This window comes from Acipenser ruthenus, chromosome 47 (genome assembly GCF_902713425.1).
Source record: "Acipenser ruthenus chromosome 47, fAciRut3.2 maternal haplotype, whole genome shotgun sequence".
In the NCBI taxonomy this organism is placed as follows: Eukaryota; Metazoa; Chordata; class Actinopteri; order Acipenseriformes; family Acipenseridae; genus Acipenser; species Acipenser ruthenus.
Window position 1 is genome coordinate 429,162 of NC_081235.1, and position 9,520 is coordinate 438,681.

Consider the following 9,520-nt stretch of genomic DNA (forward strand, 5'->3'; position numbering starts at 1 on the left):
GTTGGAGTAGAGAGTACGGGGAGCGGAGAGAAGGAATAATATTTAAAAAACAATTGCTAATACGTGCTGGATAATCCAGCACGGCACTTACTTGTTTGTTTATTTATTCGTTTGGCCCTCGTGCCCTTTTGTTTGTATTTTGTTTAAATATTTTGTTTGTTTGTTATTAAATACGCTGAGTGCTTTTGCACTCAGTTTCACCCGCCCATCCACTGTTTGGAGTCAGTTACTTCCTGGTCCGTGACGTCATCCACCACACCACTGCGAGCCAGACTGTCACATGGTCATACCAGATACTGACTGGTTTTCTGATCCACGCCCCTACCTTTTTTTTTTAAGTATTCCCAGTCATGTGAAATCCATAGATTAGGGCCTAATGAATTTATTTCAATTGACTGATTTCCTTATATGAACTGTAACTCAATAAAATCTTTGAAATTGTTGCATGTTGCGTTTATATTTTTGTTCAGTATAAGTACTGCCTTTTCCGGTAAGGCAATTCAACTGACAGACACTAAGTATAGGAAAACATTAAAAGGTTGTAGAAATACATTTTAAATATGAGCAGTACAGAAAAGTGTCTTGTTTTATGAAAAACTGTGTAACAGCCTCGCCCTTAGCAAAATGCCAACCACTACGGAATGATTACTCCCTGAATTAAATAGCTGAATAAACTTAATAGAGGGGGAAGAGCGAAGCCAGTGCATAAAGGACAAGAGATCCACAATAAATACCCCTTTCAAAAAAGGAATGGCCTCAAACATTTATTGGGTGAAAAATAATTATTACTGTAAAACAAAAATAGAAAATATAAGTCCCGAGCGGAGAGGAAAACTAAAGTAACAAAACCGGTAAAACCTCCACTGCAAAACCAAAGTAGCAAACAAAACAAAAACAGTCCCACAACAAAGAATGAAATGAAACGATCTCACCAGACAAACTCCTGGGTACCCGCTTGCTTGGAGATCCTCTTTCTGTCCCCCGGCGATTCGAACAAGTAAGTCCCAGGTAAGATAATAAGAACTTGGACAAGACCGTCAGCAACGCGGCGCATCCAAGCAGGCTCCAAGCTTTAGTGATTGACACAAGTGGCCGACACAAGGCTAATCAACAGCTTGAAACAGACAAGATGCACTTGCTGATTGAAAAACAAACAAACTTCCAGCAAAACAAAAACTCGGAAGTACTCCGTATAGCACTACTGTGAATGATCTCCGCGGACATAGAAACCGAGATCAAACCTTTCCCAGCCTAGAGCGACTTAACAAGAACGAAAAAGACGGAAGGAACTCCAAGGCACGTAAGGAGCTCCCCCTCATGGCGCAACAAAGGTACTATTTATAGCAACCCAAATCTTCCAATTACTGGCGCTGCAGCACCCAGCAAATAGAAAATGAGAGAGAGAAATACAAAACACTTTAAGATACTGAACCATATAGGAACCTTTTATTAACGTCATTTTTGGAACCCGACTTAACGTATTTGGAACCTGGCCAGTCTTCCATGCTGCACAGTTAAGTTGCAACACATGGTGCGCTTATTGCACCATATCGAACTGAACATTTTAAATTTATGTGGCAGGTGCCACAACTGGAATGAGAGTTTATGCTGAGTTTTTTCCATCCCAAATAAATGATAATAATTCAATGATACTCCAGATAAAGTGCTAGTAAGTTTAGTTCTGAAATCTAAACGAAACTGATTGCAAATAAAACTAATACATTAAGATCTCAGCCATGGAATAATAAACAGCACACAGGCAGGCCGTTATGATCAAATATATTTTATTACAAAAATGTTGTTAAAAAACTAAACAATACCAAAAACAACTTAACGGAAACTCAAAATGTGATTTAATTAGTTTATATCTCACTGGATCAGGGGTGGGGAACCTTGGTTCTGGTGGTGTCCCTCCTGGGTTTTGTTCCAATTGTGCCCTAAATTACTTCATTGGACCAATTAATAATTTAGGGTAAAGTTGGAACAAAACTCCCCACCCCTGCACTATATAATTGTCCTTGGTGTCCTCTGAACTGCCTCAGGAGTTATTCATTACAACAGTGGTTCTCAACCCTGTCCTGGAGTTCCCCTGCCCTGCTGGTTTTTGTTCCAACCAATTTCTTCATTGAACCCTTAATTTAAGTAATAATAATTTGCTTAATTTGACTGTTTTAATTGTGTAGCTTACAAAAAGTTCCTTGTTATACAATTTTATACTTAACTTGAAATCTCTCCCAACTGTTTAATTAAAAAGCTCTGATTAGGGGCAAATTATTAATTCAGTGAAGGGTTTAGTTAAGTAATTGAGAGCAGCTCAGTTGGCAAGGGGGCACCCCCCTGCCCTCGTCCTGGTGGTGTGCAGAACGAGGGTTGACCAGCACTGCTTTAGTAGAATGCAGTCAGTCAGGAATGCACACAGCAGGGCACACTGGCAGCACTACCATTAGTTACAGTGAAAACAGCAGAGAGGCGCGTGTTAGTCAGCTATTAAATGGGTAGCAACAATCTCCAAATATATTCTATTCTTACACGAATAAAAAATATTGTAAAAAAAGTTTCAACTTTTCTTCATTGACAATCTTTAACACTCTGTTCATTAACGTTTGATTGGGGTGCATTTAATGAATTTTATTTTTTGTACTATAACGAACAAACAAGACTTTATTATGAAATTGAATTAATTCTGTTAAAACAGGTTTAAAGCCCCTTCGTTTTGAGTTTTTCTTTTTGATCACCCTGTGATGTTCCTTTAAACATATTTTGAGCTGATTCTCTTTCTTTCTTTCTTTCTTTCTTTCTTTCTTTCTTTCTTTCATTATCAAATTTTAATTACTAAAGAAAGCTGCTTCTTTTTACTCTCATATATTATATCTTGATTGTGTTCACAAACAAATGGTATTGTGCATTGTTCTCACCTGATTCCGAACCTGCATTTCATTCTGGCTTCAGTCTAATCATTGCCGAATGAATTCAGCTTATTAGCTTCCACACTGCTTTAGTTAGTTTCTAGTAGTAGTGCAGCATTAATAGTAATGACTGTTACTGAAGGTTTAAAGTGAGGGAGATAGAAAATAAAAAGCGAAAACATGTGTTGAGACTGCGATCGCTGCACATTACAATCCACCCAGTACCTCGCCTGTGTGCAGAGAGGCAGCAAAGCAACATGACTTCTAAATGAAATGTCAATTTATTTATATGTATATAGATGGGATGTCTGCATCCTGAATCCACTTCAGTTAAACGTCTCCGTCTCCTAAGTGCTTCGAATTTTACTTAAAATAAGTATCGGGACTCCAGAAGGAAGGACAGAGAGAGAGAGGGGAGAGAAGGAGAGTGGAGAGGGAGGGGAGATAGGAGGGGAGGAAAAGAAGAGAGGGGAGGGGAGAATCTCTCTCTCAGTCTCTCACGGTGATTTGCACTGCCTCTTCATGAAGGACAGTGTATAGTCTCTGGAGGGTGCTGGTTTCTGCCTCTTCATGAAGGACAGGGTATAGTCTCTGGAGGGTGCTGGTTTCTGCCTCTTCATGAAGGACATTGTATAGTCTCTGGAGGGTGCTGGTTTCTGCCTCTTCATGAAGGACAGTGTATAGTCTCTGGAGGGTGCTGGTTTCTGCCTCTTCATGAAGGACAGTGTATAGTCTCTGGAGGACGCTGGTTTCTTCCTCTTCATGAAGGACAGTGTATAGTCTCTGGAGGGTGCTGGTTTCTGCCTCTTCATGAAGGACAGTGTATAGTCTCTGGAGGGCGCTGGTTTCTGTCTCTTCATGAAGGACAGTGTATAGTCTCTGGAGGGTGCTGGTTTCTGCCTCTTCATGAAGGACAGTGTATAGTCTCTGGAGGGTGCTGGTTTCTGCCTCTTCATGAAGGACAGTGTATAGTCTCTGGAGGGCGCTGGTTTCTGCCTCTTCATGAAGGACAGTGTATAGTCTCTGGAGGGTGCTGGTTTCTGCCTCTTCATGAAGGACAGTGTATAGTCTCTGGAGGGCGCTGGTTTCTGTCTCTTCATGAAGGACAGTGTATAGTCTCTGGAGGGTGCTGGTTTCTGCCTCTTCATGAAGGACAGTGTATAGTCTCTGGAGGGCGCTGGTTTCTGTCTCTTCATGAAGGACAGTGTATAGTCTCTGGAGGGTGCTGGTTTCTGCCTCTTCATGAAGGACAGTGTATAGTCTCTGGAGGGCGCTGGTTTCTGCCTCTTCATGAAGGACAGTGTATAGTCTCTGGAGGGTGCTGGTTTCTGCCTCTTCATGAAGGACAGTGTATAGTCTCTGGAGGGCGCTGGTTTCTGTCTCTTCATGAAGGACAGTGTATAGTCTCTGGAGGGTGCTGGTTTCTGCCTCTTCATGAAGGACAGTGTATAGTCTCTGGAGGGCGCAGGTTTCTGCCTCTTCATGAAGGACAGTGTATAGTCTCTGGAGGGTGCTGGTTTCTGCCTCTTCATGAAGGACAGTGTATAGTCTCTGGAGGGCGCTGGTTTCTGCCTCTTCATGAAGGACAGTGTATAGTCTCTGGAGGGTGCTGGTTTCTGCCTCTTCATGAAGGACAGTGTATAGTCTCTGGAGGGCGCTGGTTTCTGCCTCTTCATGAAGGACAGTGTATAGTCTCTGGAGGGTGCTGGTTTCTGCCTCTTCATGAAGGACAGTGTATAGTCTCTGGAGGGCGCTGGTTTCTGCCTCTTCATGAAGGACAGTGTATAGTCTCTGGAGGGCGCTGGTTTCTGCCTCTTCATGAAGGACAGTGTATAGTCTCTGGAGGGTGCTGGTTTCTGCCTCTTCATGAAGGACAGTGTATAGTCTCTGGAGGGCGCTGGTTTCTGCCTCTTCATGAAGGACAGTGTATAGTCTCTGGAGGGCGCAGGTTTCTGCCTCTTCATCTGCACTTGGCTCTGGGCAATGAGCTGAAGTTTGATGGGGCTCGAGTTGATCTTCACTGTGGCCAGCAGCTCCTTCATCCCCTTCATCTTCTCACTGTGGAAAGTGACGACCGGCCCGGGGGGTCGGGTGGGGGGGATGCCGGGCTGGGGGAGCCTGGTTTGGTCGCGACCCCGTCCCCCCCGCAGGCCCCTGCAGCAGGGCGGCGGTGCTGGGGCTCAGAGGTGATTTTCTCAGGGGCCGATTTCTTGAGTGGGGCCGGGGGGGCTCCTCGGGTTTGGACTCGTGTGGGTGTGGGTTTTGTCTGCCTGGGTGTGTGTGTGGGTTTTGTCTGCCTGGGTGTGTGTGTGTGTGTCTGCCTGGGTGTGTGTGTGTGTGTGTGTGTGTGTGTGTGTGTGTGTGTGTGTGTGTGTGTGTGTGTGTGTGTGTGTGTGTGTGTGTGTGTGTGTGTATTCTTGTCTACCTATCTAAGTGGGGACTTAGGTGAGGTTACACATCCACCAAGTGGGGACTCGGTAGCCAAGTGGGGACCAAATCCAAGTCCACACTTGGCAAAACCTTTAAATCAACTTAAAATGATGCCTAGAAGCCCCTAGTGAAGTTTTTTTTAAATGATCAAGTGGGGACCTGGGGAGTCCCCAAGTGTGTAAAATTCTTTTCTCAGTGCTGCCCCTGTAGGCTGGTGGTGGTAGTGCAGTGATTTATACACACATGTGGTTCACACACTCTGCCTTTGATGTTGATGGCTGAGAGCCTGAGCCAGATGGGAAACCAGCTCACTGAGGCCCAGATTTATGAAAGAATTGCGCATGTTTTAAGACCATAAAACGGGCGCTGAGGGTTCTAAATTCTTGGATGGGATTTATAAAACACACGCAATGGCATAAACACACAATTAAAACGTGATTTGCAGGGGCAATGTCACTGTGCACTTTAGCCCTTGATGCATATGTAATTCTGGGACGTTTCTGAACAAAACCGCTAAAATTGGGATGGGGATTTTGCAAATGAGGTCTATTAAATATTCCGTCTAATTTATTAAAGCTGCAGGTAATTGCGGGCCTCGCATTTGCGTGATTATTTTAAGAATTCTGAAAAGCAGGCATTAATTTGCGGCAGTCAGACAGTAGGCTATATAAAAGGCAAGGTGATGTAGGAGACTTGTCTGCAGCAAGAGACATCGTTTTCAAGGACAAAGAAACATTTAATAACATTTTGCAAAGAGATCATTTTTTAACCCTTCTGATCAAGTCAGTTTGTAAATTGTGGTTTATAATACCGTATTGTTTTGCAAACTCCAATTTTCAATACATGTTTCATAGCTTACATGACAAAAAAGAAAATCTGCAAATAGAGAATATGGAATCCTTGTAAACAAAAGGTTTTTATAAGCACCTAAAAAGGTCTCCCCACAGTGGCAAAGCAAGGTTCATCTTTTCCTAGAAACATTTTTTTTGTTACATTGAATGGAGTTCATATATTAGAGTGAAGCTATGGTCGCATTGCTGAGTAAGGAGTAACCATAAAACAAGGCACATGCTAATAGTGTGTATTTTTTCAAAAAATACAACTTTAGCACAGAATATTATCAAATCTATGTTCTGCTATGAGTAAATCTTAATGGAAACATTTAACAAAAAATTACATTTAATCCTTGGACATAACATTTAAAAAAATCCGAGTGTCCCCTTATATTTATAGAAATTGACTTGGAAAGCATCTTCAGAGTTACCATGAAGAAAACATAACATAAAAATGATGACTGTCTTAAGAATGCAAAGCATGGTGTTTCTTAAATAATCTGTCAAAGCCGTCTGACAAGGCAAGCTGTGGCTTTCTATTTAATATATTGAAAAAGAAAATAACAACCACTTTTCTAGTGTGGGCTCAAGCAACCAACCTTTTGCTGAACCCTTTAAGGACCAAGCGTTTTTCAGTGGGATGCTCCCCCAGGACCAGGTGTTTTTTGGCTGTATTTGACTCTCTTCCTATAAAAATGCACTAAAAATCTACTTGTTACAGTGGCATCTTGGAATTGATGTTCTTGTTTTCTTAACACTCTGGGCAACGTTATAACGTACTTGAGAAACCATAAAAGCTTCTCTCTTTTTTCAACACTATATTTTCTATTTAGTTAAATTTCTTTAAAAAACATGAAGTATTTTCTTATTATTATGTATTCCACTTAGTGTTTTCAAAGAGATACATGTATAACAACGTGTTATTCTATTACCTGAGGGACCTTACAATATTTCCTGAATGTTTTGTTGAAAAATATTGCTGCGGGATACGAGGTAAAAAATAACTAGCCATTGATAGGTTGCATTTCTGGAACTGCAGCTCGGCACTGTTGGTTGTGCTTGGCCGAAAAGGGCATCGGTGTAATGGGGGTATAGCTCAGTGGTCGAGCATTTGACTGCAGCTTAAGAGGTCCCCGGCTCAAATCCGAGTGTCCTTTTTTATCAGTGGTGTCAGGTTTTCGGAATCACTCGTTTGACTGACCGAGTGTAGACCCCTAACTTGTAAAACACTATGAACTAAAAAGAGAACAAAAATAAAAATAAAATAAAATATGCCGGCTCAGTCGTTTAAAAAGAGTTTGGTTTACCCTCAGAACGATAATCACTAATTTTGAAAGGTCAAATTACAATATTAAGAACAAATACTACGAGCAAGGATGGATATATCACTGGTGACAAAGATATATCAAATGCACACTGCTGACAACAACACTAACACTTGCACCTGGAGCAGTTTAGAACAAGTGTATCTGACTAAACAACAACTATCAAAAATACAAACAACACTAATAAAGAAATAATGTCATTAAAATAAAAGGCTATCAATCTAAATCAAACATCAGATCAATCAAATGACTAAATTAAAAAGTAAAGCCAAATTATAATACCATATCAAAATATTGAAATGCCAAATGAAAGAAATGATCAATTAATTTATAATCCTATAGCCAAAAGTAATACTCAAATAAAATAATAATATAAAATTAAAATAGCATTAAAATTAAGATAAAATGTCAGTTTAAAATAACCGAAATATTAAAGTGATAAAATATTAAACGCAATCAAGTTATCAAGACAAATTAAAATTTAAATAAAATCAGTTGGAGAATGCGGGTATCGATCCCGCTCCTTCTCACATGCTAAACGAGTGCTCTACCAGCTGAGCTATCGAAGGAAGGATGGGAGGGCGGCTCTTTGAGGACAATACACAATTCAGCAAAAGGCTGGCAAGCTCAGCTGACCAGCAGTCAATAGCTGCCACCACTGCTTTTCTTCTTCTTGCTGAGTGTGCGTTAACAGTGCTTCCAGAACACAGGGGCTAGTGGCACAATAGATATTCTGACTACACATCAGAAGACCCTGCCTTGCTCGCGACTGTTGTTGTATGCGTTTTCCCTCGGCTTTGGAAATTTGTAGGACAGGGTTGATAAATGGCAACCACAAGATGTCTCTGCCTCCTTAGTGCAGTAGGTAGCGCGTCAGTCTCATAATCTGAAGGTCCTGAGCTCGATCCTCAGAGAGGGCAGCTTCTGTGTTTTTTTGATAGACTATTTTACAGCTGTTGGAATGAAATCATTGTTCCCAAGTAAGACCAGATTGCACATTTTCGAACCATTTATTAAAGAAAGAGCATCCATTGGAGAATGCAGGTATCGATCCCGCTACTTCTCGCATGCTAAACAAGCGCTCTACCACTTGAGCTAATTCCCCACACTTGACAACGTATGACACGTGGCTGCCCAGAGCTAGGCGAAAAAGATTAACTTATTTTTATTTGATGATGATGTTGGTGGTGGTGGTGTTGTTTCAGACAGTTGTTGCCTTAGGTTTCATTCCTTCTTTTTATTTGCATTACCAGTAAAACCAGGTAGGAAAAAAAAAATTAAAAAAGTATTGTCCTTCGAGCCAGAATTGAACCAGCGGCCTAAGGATGCCAATGTGAACCACTACAGTCCTCTGCTCTACCAGCTGAGCTATCGAAGGAAGGATGGGTGGGTGGCTCTGAGGACAATACACAATTCAGCAAAAGGCTGGCAAGCTCAGCTGACCAGAAGTCAATAGCTGCCACCACTGTTTTTCTTTTTGTTGCTGAGTGTGCGTTAACAGTGCTTCCAGAACACAGGGGCTAGTGGCACAATGGATATTCTGACTACACATCAGAAGATTGTAGGTTCGACTCCTGCCTTGCTCGCGACTGTTGTTGTATACGTGTTTTCCCTCGGCTTTGTAAATTTGTCTCTGCCGCCTTAGCACAGTAGGTACCACGTCAGTCTCATAATCTGAAGGTTCTCAGTTCAATCCTCAGAAGAGGCAGCTTCTGTGTTTTCTTTAATAGACTATTTTACAGCTGTTGGAATTAAATCATTGTTCTCAAGCAAGACCAGATTGAACATTTTCGAACCATTTATAAAAGAATGAGCATCACTCATCATCACACTTGACACCTAATCACCTAATTCCATCAACGTCCGAATTCCTTGTGGAGAGCGACTTGTTACAAGTTGCTGGACGAATAATTGGCCATTCTTTCATTCTTGGTGGTCCATGCCTAGCTGGACTGAGTCCTGCACTCATACATGTTTTGCTTGGAGGTACACCAGACACAGCCACCATATAAATTGAAGATTGCCC

The 9,520-nt window shown here is 41.6% G+C and overlaps 1 non-coding gene across 1 annotated transcript; it reads right to left on the minus strand.

Moving 5' to 3' along the window:
• Positions 1-8,785: 8,785 nt before the first annotated feature.
• Positions 8,786-8,872, minus strand: trnay-gua (transfer RNA tyrosine (anticodon GUA)). Its single transcript is given in 2 exon segments — positions 8,786-8,821; positions 8,836-8,872. It is a non-coding gene; the product is annotated as a tRNA-Tyr (tRNA).
• Between the last annotated feature and the right edge of the window lie 648 nt (positions 8,873-9,520).